Here is a 16,832-nt window from a genome sequence, read left to right as displayed (position 1 = left end):
TTAGATCCCAAAAACTTTGAGTCCTGGTAAAAAAACATGTTATGTTTGGACTTTTCCCGCGACCCATCAAAATTGCATGGTTTGGGAACCGCTGCCCTTGGGTGTCGACGGCCATGGAAGTAAGAGTAGCCTAAGTAAGTATGTAACATAAAGGTACCTACGTCCTGAAACTTACCTTGTAACTAAGGAATCTATCTGTTCCAAAGATGTATTACTGTTCTTGGTCATGTTTTTGCCAATTGTCACATTTGAATTTGCATTGAATTTTTTTCCTTTTGGTTGTTCTTCTATCTTTATATTGGAAGCTTCCTTATTGAAGTTTGAGGCAAGTTTAAGCTTTAAAGTGTCCAATTTAATAGTTGGTTGAACTGTTTCCCCAAGATGTTTAGAAGGTTGGTTTTCTTTTATTTGACTTGATATTGGACCTCCAACAGCTTTTTTGGACTTTTTTGACCTTTCAAAGCTGTTCCTGCTTAAATCATTTAATGTTGTACTGTCATCCAGATGTAAAGCAGGAACGGCAGTTGGGATCAATTTTTTCCCCCCAACATAATAGTCTTTAATTAGAAAGTGTTTTGAACAAATGCGAGAACTTACGCCAATCTCTGTGCTTTTTTGGCCTATAATTTTTATCCATTGCTTGCGTCTTTCAGGATTCAGCGGGAATCTGGAAATAGAATCGAGTAGGTACCGGTAAGTTTATTTTAAAATACTTAAAAATCCATTATGATGGCTAATTTTACAAGTTATGCTAGCTAGCCTAGCTTTTTAACACACAAAATCACTCCCGTGTGGAGGGAAGCCATACATACAGAGGAGTGTAACGGCTGGGACTGAACCTGTTAAATAACTCAAAATAATCACTTAATACAATAGCCTATTGTATAAAATTAAAATTCTATTAAAATGATTGAAACTCTTCTCAAGCAATGTATAAATAGCATCATGGAAGCAAAAGCAGACCAGTTTTGTGCGCGGTGACAAACAACGAGCGGCAGTCGCCACTCGTCTGCTGGCGTCTGATCAAATAGGTCACACAACAGCAACATTTAACTGACACATCATCAAGTGGTAAAGGGAATTAAAGAACTCGGCATTGAGGATGTGTTCGAGTAGTAGTTACAATAAAAACTTTGCTGTTTACTACTCAATTTTGAAAAGAACCAATCCTGTGGTAGGAATGTTCTAGATTTTATATGTGTAAAATACAATGTAAAAGGATGTTCATCGATTCATTGTATAAATATGTTTTAACAAGTTAGCACTATTTGCTTCAGTAAATTATTTAAGTACCGGTAATTACTTCTACATATTGTACATTAATCACAAGACATCGGTACAAAATCCGTATTGTGGCACAGTGAACTTATTGATCATCATCTCCGCATTATATTGATTGGTCAAAAAAACAAATTAGGTTAACGGGCTAACCTAATTCAGTTTTGCAAAGAAACTAAATAATATTATTGGATGGATGAAATTTTCATTCCAATAAAAAATTTCTATTTAATGTAAGTTAGGTTAAATAGCCTAATATTTTAGTGCCCAACACAAACACAACATAGCAATTTGGCGACCTTAAACGTTGCAGCACGCTTTTCACAAATGTTTGGTCTAAGAGTAGTGACTCTAGATTTCCATAAGGATTAGAGCTCATTGATGTATTCACATAGCCTATTTTAGCCCAGCTACAAATCTCTGTAGGCCTAATGGCAGGCCATTTTTAACTGTACATAAGTTACTTAAGATCTGTAAATTGAGATATGCCATACAAAAGAATATAGGCCTACTATTATATATTTTCTATCATGACATTACAAGGAACAATTTAAATTATTGACAGATCCCAAAAAAATTTCTAAAACTGTGTACTTGTACCTAATTGAACAAAAAGAAAAATATTCAATGTATTCTATGTACAAGAGATGAATTTAAAGTATTTCTGAATTGAATCATATCCAGGCCTAGGGTACTTCTAAACCAACCTTTCAGGTTTAAGTTATCTTACTGAAATAGCCCTAGGCCTAATACTTACACAATTGTCAGGCCCTGATCTGTAAGTGACATGTGCAATGTTTGATAAAAGTCATCTTAACGCGACCACAGAAAACGTACTAACATAAGTTTACTATAACCTAGAATGCCAACCGCATTAGTAAAAAGCGTCAAGTACTTTGAGAGAGCTTTGCCTGTCAGTTTGTAGGCAGCGCCACCAGCTTATTTTATACCTAGTAGTTTAGGCCTAGTAGTAGTAGTGGGTTATAGTAGTAGGCCTATGTTTTCTGTGCCGCAACCCACCTGAATTAAGTAGGCTAGGCTTATCTAACTTAAGTAAAATATTAGGCCTAAACACCTACCACTGGGTTTCAGCAAATGATTTTGGAATCGCTGAACCGATCTAAGTAGGCCTAGGCCTAATCTATAAAGCAGAATTAAAGATAATATTAACACAGAGAATACGCATCCGGTAACCGGACGTAGATTAGGCGTCCGGCAGTGATGTCACCGGGTTGAGGGGGCCCGGAACACCGTTACCACAATGATCATGTACAGCCATCAGTGTTTCAGGTGTAATGGATAGAGTGCTCTACTGACATGCAAGAGGTCCCTGGTTCGAATCCCATCGATAGGCCTAGCTTTAACATTGAGTAGACCTACCGTACAGTTTCTTAACTGGGCTATGCTAATATCGATTGAAACTATCGAATTGAAAATATAGTTTAATAATCAATATTTTACCATAAGCTAGGTACTGTATCAATTATAATATTAAACCGTCATAACCTAACCTAGGCTAACTAACTAAACTTGCTGATAGGCCTAGCGAAAAAATCGAACCAAGGTTTAGTTTACTGATCAAATCGATAGTTTCAATCGGTATTAGCATAGGCCTAGCCTAGCCCAGTTAAGAAACTGTACCCGGTTACTTAGGTTATGATGACAGTAACTGCCGGACGCCTAATCCACGACCGGTTACCGGACGCATATCCTCTGCGTAATATTAAAACCTAAGACAATCATAGGGAAAATGGTAACTTACCTGTGGTAGATTCTATTAGGGTCTTTTCTCGACCTACAGCTCATAACTTTACAGGTATGATGGCCTCCCATATTTAAAACAATTTATGGGCCAAGAAATTAGGCCTACTTAAAGTTCACTTGTTTAAAGTGCTTCACTCTTCAAACTAACTTTTTTTATTGATTCAATCACTAATTATAAACCCTTTTTAACGAGTCAGCAACGAGCAACAACAAATCTTTACTTATCATGCATACAATTTAAAACTAGGCTTGTTTACATTGTGTAGGCCTGTGTGTCTGTGTGTAACAAACAGCGAAGAGCGAAACAGCCTAAATCACGGGTGTGACTTAAGGGAGGTAATAATGAGGCAACAATGACATCATAGTTTAGTTCAAAATTCGTCCGTTAACAGCGTTGTAGTAGAGAGCACAGCCACACTTGACCTTGCAGGCAGCGGTTCTCCTCTGATTTAGACAGCGTTGGAGTTGGAGCTGTTGTCTGCCTAGTTCTATCGTCTGCCGCTCAGGCGCACTGCATGCAAGATGCAAATGGCGATATTATCTTCTGCTACTGTAGTAACTCACTGAAGTTAGTTGAGGTTATGTTATGGTTATTGTTTATGTTGGTGAGGAATTGCCGATTTTTCCCATACAAAAAGATTACCTAATACTGAAAAAGTATCAGTGAAATAAAATAATCAAATCTATTCACTTATTTGCGTTTTTGGCAAATCATAGATAAGTAATTTCTAGAACCAATTTAGTTAAACTTAGGCCTTGCTAACTTGGTATTAACAAAACAATTAATTTTCTATAATTAAAATATTTATTATATATTATTATTATATCTTTGTTACATAAAATATTGGGTACAGTTTCTTAACTTTACTGGGCTAGGCTAATATGGATTGAAACTATCAATTTGATTAGTATACCTTAAATCGATTTTTTCATTGTCAGTAAGTTTGGTTAGTTAGGTTAGATTATGTCAGTTTCATTTTAAAATTGATATAGGTAGTAAAAAATATTTATTACTAAGAGATATTCTCAATCGATATTAAGTTAGCGTAGCCCAGTTAAGAAACTGTACCCATAATATTAAATAGCCTATACTGTATATTTATAGTTAAGTTTGGGGGGTTTTATTTAACTTACACGTTGTTTTCTTATTGATTTTAATAGGTACATGGATGTATTTAATTGAAATATGTTAAGTTAAAAGAAAATCAGGAAAAATAATTAAACTTACGCCAAGTTATTTAATTAAGTTAGGTAGCCAAGTGAAACTGAAGTGTTTTACTAACTAAGTTAGTCTGTCCTATACAAACGCAAGCTTTAGCTTGAAATTTGATTGTGGATGGATGACAAATGGATAGGCCGCAACATTTTTTAACAACTGTGATATACACATAGAACACAGTACATAACTTTAAATATTAATCCGATAGTGATGAATTTAATTTTTAATTTAGAAAACTTACTTAATTTAAGGTAAATTCTTTTACCTAACCCGCCATGTTAAACTTCCCTATCCCAAGCGTGATGTATACAACTTCTTTACTTCTCGAGTGATGTAAAGTTGAAAAAACTCACTCGGTGAGGTAATGAAACCCATTTAAATAACATTGAGTGTTTTACTTAAAACATATACCTCTATGGAGCCAACGACGATCAACGCTAGAAATCAGCTGTGCGCTTGAATTTTATTGTTATGCTTTGAAGAATTTTCCTAACCTAGCTTTTGTTTGTAAATTAACGTTACTGTTAGAAGATGAGTGAAATGAATAATGAAAAATATTTCTCGTAACCTCCTGTATATTGTCGGTTCAGGTAAAATCTTTAAGAGCGTGATGTAAAAACGCTCTTACTACACTTAATGTAAATAGCTATTACAAACAGGGTATGTAACATAGGGTTTTAAGTTAAGGTAACTTAGTTGTGTCTCTGAGACGTTAGTTATATTAGGACCAACTTAATGACTTAATGATAAGGATAAATAAATATTGTTTAGTATCAATCAACACAACTACCTAAAAAATATCATACAACATAACAATTAAAAAATATTCTACCGGTATTACAATTAAACTGTTCTAAACCAACGTAACCAACCAAACTTGCTGTAACGTTTTAAAATTCCATTTTATGACCTTTTCCTTTTTATGAGCTTATCCTATTCCCCATATGCCTTTTCTGTTATCAAACAAAATTTTGAAATGGTGATTAAGCCTACTGCAAATTTGGTTAGTTATGTTAGGTTAGTTTAGAACAGTTTCATCTCAATAAAATATTTTTTAATTTGTAATTTAAATGCGTTTGAAGATATTAAAACTAAAGGAATACGGATCGTGAAGTAAAACAAAAGTATCGATATATCGAAAAGAAATCATTGATAATAATTAATGTTCCCTTTAACAGGAAAGTACCGAAATGCATAACTAAGTTAGGTCTGCACCTATTGAGGTTTGATTAATTCTGTGAAAGGTTTACACAAAAGATACAATAACTTACCTAAGTTACTTACGGAAAAGTATTGTTTAGTACCGGTAATCCTTTACCATGTTAGTAACTTAACCACTAGAGTCTGCAGTTGGCGGTAGCCAATCACAAGACGAGGCTAGTGCGACGTTGCCATATCGCCCGTTGACGACACTAATTAAAATACTAAACGATATTTTCAAATCAGCTGGCATTATTGGGTCAACTGGAGGTCGGGTCAAAAAGAGACACTTTAGGCCCTAGTGATGAAGTATATTATTAGACACTAATTAGAGAACTTTATGAATGGCTCATTCAACTGTGTTCAAATTGGCGACCATATAGATCGATGGGGTATCTCACTTCAGTATATACAAATAAATCATATTATTCAAAATATTTACAAACAACTGCTAACCATCACAAGAAATAAAATGACTTAAATTTTTCGGGATTGGGAACGTGATCTGATGCACAGGTTTTTAGTACAGCAGAACCCTGCATTACAGCCCAAAAGCAATTTTCTTGTTTATTGTAAACATTGATGATACAAATAAACTAAAAGAAGATGACTTTCATTTGCAATTTGTTTAAATCTTACTTAGCCGACTAACTTAACTTACACATTTTTATCTCAATAATTGTCGAATTGAAAAATAAATACCTAAATAAAGGTATTTTTTACAGTTCCTCTAATTAAGTTACATTGATGAACTAAGTTAAATTTAAAACAATTACAGTAAAATGAGACATTTAATACATAAAATTGCTTTTGAGCTGCCCTCTGCATTTTTGCTTCAACGAGGTAGGCCTACCTATAATTTACACAACTGCCATTTGACTTGCCACTCAGTAAATGTTTTTTTTTTTTATATTTGACAAATGTGTGCAAGACTATGGTGTCACAAATTGTTTGTAATATTTGGCAAAAAGGTGCGCAAGACTGAGGCACGACAAATTGATTGTAACAATTGTCAAAAAGGTGCACAAAACTGAGGCGCGACAAATTGATTGTAACAATTGTCAATAAGAGGTGTCAGAAAGAAGTGTCCCAAATGAAAAAGTTTAAAGTAGGCTAAGTTAACTTGAAATACCCTAGCCTCACTTAAATCTTTCCGTAATAAATCCACACATAGGCTTGCTCAGAAGATGTTAAAACACTCACCTACATAGACACCAGCACACTGTAATGCCCAACGGTAAGTTACTGAGTTACACTCTAACTAAGTTAAGTCTGCACAAAATTAACAGCCCCTACCAGAACCTACCAAGGTTCCAACATTCATAAGCACTAATAGAGGGACTGATTTGAAAACCCCATATTTTTGAAGGAAGAAATTCTAAACTAAACCATAGCCTAAAATTTTAACCTTTAAAAATTACAGCCTTGCCTTATACTTTGGCCTCTTAAAAGAAGAACATCTTAACATGGATCATAAACAATACCCTAATCGGAAGAAAAATATTAAGAATAAAAAAAACTCCGGCTAAGTAAATAAATAACTCTTGTCTATATTAACCTCAACTCAAAAAGTAAACAAACGGAAACCGGAAACGACTGGAGGAGCAATGAGCTGAGCAGACAGCCAGCCACTAGCCAGACACAGCGGAGCGCGGCAACAAGCGGCAGACAATGGTACTAACTAACTTGTCTGTCATCCAGTGAGAAAAAAAACAGAGGAGAACCGCTGCATGCAAGGTCAAGTGCACAGCCACGGCCGCCTTTAACTACAGGCCGCGGCCATCGAACTGGCAACGTCGCAAGTGGTGCTGTGTCACGTGACTGTTTTGTTTACATTTTGTTTGGATTGGAAGCAGCCGACGCCGACACGCACTTTTAATATTTACATTTACATTTACACACTTTGCACTGCACTTGCACTTGCAGAATGCAGACCAGACAAGTAAGTAAAGTACAGTTGTATAATCAAGTAGAAGTAGTCTGTTGTTATTCAACTTGTACAGTACATTATTTTCACAAAATATGCTAAGTTAATTAATTATTATTTATCTAAATCATTTTGAAGAATCGAGTTTTATCAGCAACAATACGTAAGTTTGATTTTGGTAACAAAAACTAAAAACTATAGATTAAAGAACCAGCTCAGATTTCAGTTCTAATCTTATTGTCAAATTGCCAATGTATTTATTAACTTATTAAGTAAGCCTATTTTGTAGTTTGGTCTAGGCATTGTCTTTATAAATATAGCCAACATAGATCTGAAAGTAGCATCCATAAATTGCGTATATTTAATCCCTTCATAAAGTTGAACGCAGATAAATTTAAATGTATTTTTTAAAGTAATAATTGAACAACAAAATGACCTTCACGAAAGTATTCGTGCTACTGACCTATTGTCTTAACTTTACAGCATTATAGACATTAAATTTATGATCCATACCGTGTCTGTTCGTTTAAAGCCTATCATTGGCCTGTTCCTGTTCTAAGTTAAGTTAGTACTGTATTCGTGGGTTAGACATAGCCTATAGAAGCATTACATAGTTAGTTTCTCTAAATTTTTGTCCAGACAAGGTAGTATCAGGGAGTGCCTAGGCTAGGCTTCACTGTGGACATCTAACTGATAACCTATTTAGTCTACCATGATCATTTAATGCTTAGGGAATTAAGTAACAGGCATGCAGGCTCAATGGTTCAATGTAGGATAATTAAATCTTAACCTTAATGGCTTCGCCAATTATTGGTATCAGCCCTAAATGAAAGAGTTGAATAAAAAAAAACTTGTCTGGATGTCAATGTATGTAGTAGAGATCATCTAACTCATTTATGTTTTACCAGGTTGGATTGCTGAACAGCATGGGTGAAAGATTTCTACAACAGTACATCTACAGTAGATGTAACTAGTAACTAGGAGGATGGTGGTTGAACTAATTGCTACAACATTTTTCCATTCAGAAAAAAATATGGGGACCGAGCAAGGCTAAACCAAACAAATGCAAATGCTACTTAATGTTGGTAAGTTTAATGAAATTACATCCGTACCTACATGGCTTTGCCAATTATTGGTATCAGCCTAAATGAAAGAGTGAGTTGAAATGCATAAACTTGTTTGAATTTCGATGTAATAAAGATGCAATCTTGTTTTTTACAATTGTTTAAAGGGAACGGAAAAATCAGTTGTTTGATCTGGGTAACTATTATTAACCAATTAAACTAAAAATTTGAATTAAAAAAATTCAACTGCATTTTAACACATTCAATGCGGCGGGTCCACCGGTGGGGGAGCGCGCATTGCATTGTTTGCCGGATCAGTGTGGTTCAGCCATTGTCCGGGGAACGTTGTAATCTTTACCAGCCTGTAGCTTATAATGCGAGCTTTATTCTGGTGTAGGTTGGTACAAAAATTGCCCGTAAAATCCCGTCTGGCAATGCTTTTGTCCCGTTTTCGGGGATATCTCAATTCGAGCCGTATTACAAAGACTCTGGTTATTGATCCAGGCAGTGCTGCTACCTTTGGGTGTTTCAGTGAACTACGTCCACTTTCGGAGTAACGCAGAACAATCACCAAACTGCTCTTTTGTGATTCGTCTTACTGAGATATTTCAATACCAATAGCGATCGCTGATTCAGTTCAAAGCGCGTCGGGGCTCCGCCCAGGCCTCGCCGCAATTGGCGAGCGCCTGTTTAAAGGTTTTCAGCAGCGGAATGTGTTAATTATTTACAGCTTGCAGACTAATTAAAAGTGTAATTCAAAATAGTTTTTTATTTTAAAAAAATTTTATTTTATTTTTTTTTTTTATTACATTTGGGCCTAATTAATTAGTTTATAATAGCTACCCATATCACTAGTGGTGATCTATTAAACTTATTGTTACATTGTTGTCTAATGTTAAACTGGTTAAACATAGACTAAACATTCATAATAGCTCAATAGACATAACAGTAAATGATATAGCCTACCTAACTTATATAATATCTAACAGATTAGCCTACCTGAGACGGGTAACCATTAGCTTCAGTAGAAATAAATTTGTCTTAGTGTGGATTTATAATTTATTATAATGTCATCATGAATAATACCCGAGATCACAGCCGTTATATTATCTACCGTTACTTACTTACGCACTCCTGTGGCCATTTAAACCCTAGGCGGTCTTTGGCCTCGCCAACCATGTGCCTCCAGGATCCTCCATCTTCTGCCAGCTCTAGGTTTCCTCCCATTCTCCTTAGGACTTTTGTAACCTTATTAATCCATTGCATCCTTGGTCTTCCCAATGGTCTCCTATCCTCCATAGTACCTCTTATCACATGCTTTACTATCTCTCTTTCACCTGTCTTTTGAATGTGGCCCAGCTATCTCAACCTTCTACTTGCCACTACCGCAATAGGTACCTATCTAGTTCTCTATGAAATTCCCTCAACGCCCTATTTTTTTATTCTCCACAAAACTTATCTTTTATTGGTCCAAAAAACGCTTCTTAATATTTTATTTTCAAAAGTATTAAGTCTTTATTGGGATTTTTTAGTGAAAGAACAAGTCTATAAACCGTATAAAACTTACGTACCTCATAACGCGTTTTCAGTCTTAAAAAATTAGTCTGGGGATGACTAGCTTCGCGTCAAAGACCCATTATCAAATCCACATCAAACTGGAGAGTCTATAATCCGACAGAGGTCTTCATCAAAATGTATATGCAGTATATACGAGTCGACACATAAAGCTCAAATTTACACATAGATACAAGCCCATTTATATACATTTAAAAAGCTATTGGCCGGCCACATTCGTTCACATACTGGATAAACCGACACACTGACACAGTTTGTATGGCGGACACGATGGAACTATCCACAGTTCCATCATGTCCGACAAACAATAACTAATCGACACAGGAACTATGGATTTCATTACAATATTAGGCAGTTTTAGGTTAAATTCCCCCTCCCCTAAAACCGCCTTAGAAATATTGTGGACAAATCCATAGTTCCTGTGTCGGTTTGTCCTGTGCGTGAAAGAATGTGGCCGGCCTATAGCTTTTTAAATGTAAGTTAGGTACTCATATCCGTGTGAAAATTTGAACTTTGTGTCGACTCGTGTATATGTACGTTTTGATGAAGACTTCCGTTCCGTCGGATTATAAACTCTTCAATTTGATGTGGATTTGATAATGGGTCTTTGACCTGAAACTAGTCATCCCCAGACTATTTTCAAGACTGAAAACAGACAGAAGTACGTAAACTTTGTATTATTTTGTACACACAGTCTTGGTGGTAAGAATGTATAAATTTTATTAAGTCAAAACTTGATTTTTCTGCTGCTTTGACTCTTTTTTGCATTTCAACATCAAATTGACATTCAGCATGTCAAAAGAAACAAAAAACGTACTATAACATGTGACCTATCTCATTCCGTTTTCGGTCTATGTTTTTGTATTTGATTTTTACATAAACATTCATGACTCCTTAACTGTTTGAGCTAGGCCTATAACTTTGAAATTTTGTAAAAATGTTCCACTATGGTTGCAAATATGAATAAATTGAAAATAGTTTGTACCTAGATGGTGTGGAGAACTAATAGAGTTTATTAGGTCAACATGATTTTATTAATTTTCATTAGATACATTGGAGTGTAGTAAACAGTGTTAGCTTGAGAATTAACATTTTAATTTTTTTCAGCCAGATACATATATATCCAACTAGCTGTACCCACGGGCCTTGCCCCGTTTAACTTCACAAGTGAGCTTGTTCGCATGGCTCAATCACGTCCTGGTTGAAGTTCGTTCGCTATGTTCACTCACCTTTTGGTTGAAAATTAGCTGTTAATAAGCTAATGTTAATTAGCTAAATTAATGTTAATTAACTGTTAATTAGCTGTCAATCTTTTACATACATAAATGTAAAAGAAATAATAGTGCTGCACCCTGTTGGTAATCCTTGTAACTTTAATGCTATTGAACATTATAGAACAGAACCAACTTGTTTAATTGAAACAGCTGTTAAGATTCATTAATTCCATTTCTCATAAGGTTAACATGGGAAACTCCAGAGCCACTGGGGCGGAGCCGATTGGACGGATCACGAAATTGATGGTGTATAAACCTATTCCATGAAATTCTACACGTATGTACCAAGTTTCGTGGCAATCGGTTCAGCGGTGTCTAAGTTTATCACTGCCAAATATATATACAAACATCCTCTTTTATACTTATAGATAATTTCTAGTACTGTAATTGTTTATTAATTAATGCTCTATGAATATTTTTTGTTCTTATTTCAGATAATAAAAACCTGCCGTTGGAATGGATCGAGTTGATGAGATTTACGCCTTTCATGCCATTCCCCATTGTCTTGGAACTTTTCAGTCAAACTTACATCATCCTCATGAAAATGTTTAATACATACCACAGAGCTTGCATTGGGTTCCCAATCTGTTCTAGAAATTGCACGAATCCACGCCCTACACAATTCAGGATTCTTCGGAAAGAAAATGTACTAGTAACTCCTTCATCTTTTACACTATTTCTATAATTTGATTTGCAACCAGGAACAACACATGCTCGAGGCATCTCAACATCACTGTATTACTTGTACTTCATAAATAGTGAATAACACGAATAAACATGGTTTCTAATTTACTTTGGTAACTTAATTTTACCCACTTCACTGGTGAAAATACCCAATATAACTCACTTAGCTCAGTGAAGAAATAGGCCTATGTACCGGTATTTATCTATCTTATGGAAGGATTATTTTCAAAATACCTATATGAATAGACCAATTAAATAGATAAAATACAAATTTGACAGATATTAATGAATATTAAGTATACGATGATAAGCCTATAGTCCTGAGCAGTGTTGGGAATTAGCGCGCTACAAGTAGCACGCTGTTTTTTTTGTAGTGTTAGCTGTAGCTATGCTTCTTTTCAAATTTTGTAGCTAGAGAAGTAGCGAGCTACTTTTTTTAAGTAGTTGTAGCGGAATATTAGCTACTTTCCTCGCTACTTATATATTTCTTGAGCTATAGTGATTTTTATCACAACCTTACTCTTAACAACGTCTTTTGAACTAAAGTTTAAAAATAAATTAGACTTAACTAGGCCTACTTGTATGAAGCCAAAATCTAGACGCAGCTGTTTTATAATTTTTCTTTGCAGTTTTGCATAGATACTGAGGCCAAAGAGTATTGATTATGTTGATGTTAAAGACATTTTTCACTCTCATTCCTTTAATTCGCTACTCTATGGTCACTCTATCAGACCTAACCGCTCGACGCAGACGACGTTTAAAAACTATTAGAACAGAACCACGAACAGAACAACAGAACTCTAGTTACAGGCTATTAAACGTTTGTGAGTTTGACAAGTCTAGTTACATAGGCTAGGTCTAAACTTAATTCTACAATTGGCTGTGACTGTGAGTTAAGTTAAGTAGCCTATGATCCTATAATTTTGTTTTGCAACACTAAACTTAGCCACTTACAACCCTACTGTCACATCTTCAACGGTCTTCTGTAAGTTAACTTAGTTTGCTCTTACATAAAGAACAATTTTAACTAATTCAATTACCTCCTTCGTGACCGAGACCAGCGATAAGCAAAGCCAAAGCCATAAGAAAAAGAAATAGGCCTAATGAGTTTTTAGATTAGAGGTTTTTCTTTCAACGGTTAGGGTGAAACTGTAGCTTCACAAGATTTTTTAAACACATTGCTCTACTGCCACTGTTACTGGTAGACTGGTATAACCTTATCAGAATTTTTGTTTACTAGGCTACTAAGTTAGTGAGCTTTCTGGACGGCCCTGCTTTCTGTCAAGTAAATCTTGCATTTTCCTTTAACTACTAAGTAGCCTACTAACCAACAGAACAGTCAGAGTTGCGAGAAGATAAATTATTTTGAACTACAAGGCTAAAACCGGGCTAACTTACCTAGTTTTGAAATGCGAATTTTTTTAGAATAGGATAGGCTAGGAGTAAAACATTGGACGGATTGGTCACGGGGCTAGTAGGTTAGGGCTATAAAAAACGACTCCGGTTTGATTGTAGGAATAGATTTTCAATTAAAATCGTTTTGGTTTAGAACACTATATGTTTTATATTAAATATTTTAATGGATTTACAATCATACATTTAAATTTAAATAAATAATCCGTAAATTACTGAGCTGGTGTCACTTGCTTTCCATGTTATCTTATGGGACTTCCGGGGTTGGACAGCACCACTTGCAACGTTGCCAATTCTACAAGGCCGCGGCCTGTAGTTAAAGGCGGCCGTGGCACAGCGCGTAATTTTTACTTCACTATTAGGCCTAGTTAATTATAAAATTAAGAAAAATTATCAAATTAATCTTAACATTTTTCAATTATTAAATTAAAATATCATAACCTAACCAAACCTGCTGATAGTAAAAAAATCAAATTAAGGTTTAGTAATCTAAAAAATAGTTTTGTTTAGGGCCTATAAAATAAAATTATAAATGCCTAAAATTATATTTTATAATTTTCTAATTATAAAATTAAACTGTCATAACCTAACCAAACCAACCAAACTTGCTGATATGAAAAAATTGTTGGCAAAAAGTTAGTGCTGCCAGCGGAATTCGAACCCGGCACCTTCGGATTTTCAGGCCGACACGTTATCCTCTACACCACCGAGGTTGTTGACTGTATTCCGTATCGTTAATTGTGTTCCCTCAAGAGGATATCTGACAGCTCTCTTCTATACCTCCCTTGAGTAAATACCCTAAATTACTCCCATTCCCATAACAACATAACCATAGACCTTTATGAGAGGGAGACTGACTCCAGACTGACTCTGACACTGGACTGGACTGGTGGTGAGAGGGGAGGGGATAAGCGAAAGGGAAGAAGCTGCATCGGTGTATGCCATCTTGATATTCTTGCCATGACGATGACGATGACGAGATATACGGAGGAGAGACCCGAGCAGATAGACGGGGACGAGAAGAGACCTTCCACTTCCACGGCCGCCACGAACTTCCGCCTCCGTGGTGCGGCACGGCCTTCGACTTCGAAGTGGCAACGTCGCTAGTAGGGTGAAACCACGACCGCCTTTAACGCCAGGGGCCCATTTCATAATAAAGTACAAACTAATATTATTAGTAAATCAGCAGATCGCCCAATGCAAATCTATTGGAAATTACATGTTACAAGTTGTAACTTGTAGTTTATTATGAAATGGGCCCCAGGGGCCTTTTTCATAATAAAGTAAAAACTAATATTATTAGTAAATCAGCTGATCACCAAATGGAAATCACAAATTACAAGCTATATAAATTTGTTTTTGTTTTTTTACAGCATTTATAGCCCAGTCAATCTAGGTAAAAAATCATGGAAACCCGGAAATGCGAGATATAAAGCTGAATTTTGGCACAGATGTTCTTTATGATATCCTTGACCATATCCTAAAAGTCCCCTACCGTCCCCTGTGTGCTTCTTCCGGTATAAAGAAAAAAGGGGGGAGGGGCGAATCTTATATTTAAAAAACTTGGGTTTTCTTTTCCGAGTTCGTTTGGCTCTTCTACCGGACCGTTTTTCATGATTGAGGTCTCAAATATAAGGTGTGCACGCACAGACTTGCCATCAAGCATCGGCATATATTTATCTATGAACCCAATCGGCGAATACGTAAACGAAATTTGCTCCTCATGTATTTCTTATGGGAATTAAATTTGGGTTTTCTTTTACGAGTTCGTTTGGCTCTTCTACCCGACCGATTTTCTTGATTGAGGTCTCAAATTGAAGGTATGCCCGCACAAATTCGCCATCAAGCATCGGCATATATTTATCCATAAACCCACTCGGCGTATACGTAAACGAAATTTGCTCCCCATGTATTTCTTATGGGAGTTAAATTTGGCTTTTCTTTTCCGAGTTCGTATGGCTCTTCTTCCCGACCGATTTGTATTATTGATGTCTCAAATTGAAGGTTGAATTGAAGGTATGCACGCACAGATTTGCCATCAAGCATCGGCATATATATATATATCTATTTTCCAACTCGGCTTACACGTAAACGAAATTAGCTCCCCATGTATTTCTTATGTAAGTTAAATTTGGTTATTCCGATTTCGTTTGGCTCTTCTACCCGATCGATTTTCATGATCGAGGTCTCAAATTAAAGGCATGCATGCCAAGTTTTTACATAAAGCATCGGCAAATATTTACCTACTGTACTACTCGACCGAAACACATAATGTGATTTATTTTCTAACTCTTCAATTTAAGATGTACCTTCACCAGTTATAATTTTACAATCCTATATATATTGAGGGAGCATCAGTGTCTACGACACGGATATCAAATAATGCATCCCTCTGTGTCTCCCATACCCCTCTACATGCCAAGTCAGCTTTAATTGCAGGCCCGTTTGCATTTCCATTCTCTGCCATAAGGGGCTCTTTGATACAATTCCCCCATGACTGTTCCATAATGTTTCCTAAAGCATCTCTAATTTCATTGTGTCGTTTTATAATTAGGCCACCTACAAGACATGTAAGGACATGGTCTGTATTAAATTCTTTCCCACAGCCATCACATTTGGTTGGTAAATTGATTGGTGTCCGACCATATCTCAGTGCCAGGGAATCCCTAAATTCTTGGGGTTACATGTCTAAATTTAATTTCTTCAATGGTATACAGGATAACCAGCTGCCATGTTTTGATTTAGGGTCAGCATTTCGTAGAGTTACATTTTGCCTTTGTCGTGGAAAATATTTTAAATTTTCATTTAATAATTTGTTTTCTTCAGTTTTCTTTCATTATTTATTTTAATGTGTAAAATACCTACTGCCATACCAGCTGATCATTATTTTAATATGATTTTATGTTTTGATTTTACAGTTTTGTTTTTCTGTTTACATCTTAATAAAATGAGTTCATTAAGTTATTCAAATCTATTCTTTATTTAAAACACAACAAATGGCGACGAGTGATGAAAGAAATGATATCAGAAGACTGAAACATAAAAGAGGAGCACTAAAAGGCCAGATTACAAGAACTCTACACCTATTAAAAAGCAAGGGTTCATCAGTCAATGATGCTCCTGGCAGATTAAATGTAGCAGAGGAAGCTTGGCATAAATTCATCTCACTACACGAAGATATTTTACAAATAGAAGATGAAGATGATTTTGAACAAGAAGAAGATTACAGGGCTGATGTAGAAGAGGTATATTTAGAGATAAGAGCATTGTTACAGCCATTCTTTATACCGAACAAATCTACAGATGAACACACAACTTCTATATCAGTTGCACACGATAGCCATGTACCTAACATTAACTTTACACCTTACACAGAGAACGAGACATTTAAAAACTTTTTGATGAGACTTGAAAACTATTTTCAGTTAAAGAAA

At 35.6% G+C, this 16,832-nt stretch overlaps 1 long non-coding RNA gene across 3 annotated transcripts; it reads left to right on the top strand.

Moving 5' to 3' along the window:
• Nucleotides 1-7,277: 7,277 nt before the first annotated feature.
• Nucleotides 7,278-12,093, top strand: LOC128995258 (uncharacterized). Of its 3 annotated transcripts, none has more exons than XR_008490965.1 (3): nucleotides 7,278-7,403; nucleotides 8,297-8,473; nucleotides 11,736-12,093. It is a non-coding gene; the product is annotated as an uncharacterized LOC128995258 (long non-coding RNA). The 3 variants fall into 3 exon arrangements; XR_008490966.1 differs by lacking the exon at nucleotides 7,278-7,403 and adding an exon at nucleotides 7,456-7,551; XR_008490967.1 differs by lacking the exon at nucleotides 7,278-7,403 and adding an exon at nucleotides 7,935-7,952.
• Nucleotides 12,094-16,832: the final 4,739 nt, after the last annotated feature.

The sequence above is a fragment of the Macrosteles quadrilineatus genome, unplaced genomic scaffold (assembly GCF_028750875.1).
Source record: "Macrosteles quadrilineatus isolate MER2022 unplaced genomic scaffold, UCM_ALF_1.0 Scaffold_5__1_contigs__length_97177068, whole genome shotgun sequence".
Taxonomy (NCBI): Eukaryota; Metazoa; Arthropoda; class Insecta; order Hemiptera; family Cicadellidae; genus Macrosteles; species Macrosteles quadrilineatus.
Note: the sequence above shows the minus strand (reverse complement) of the source record. Positions and strands in the feature narration are given on the sequence as shown.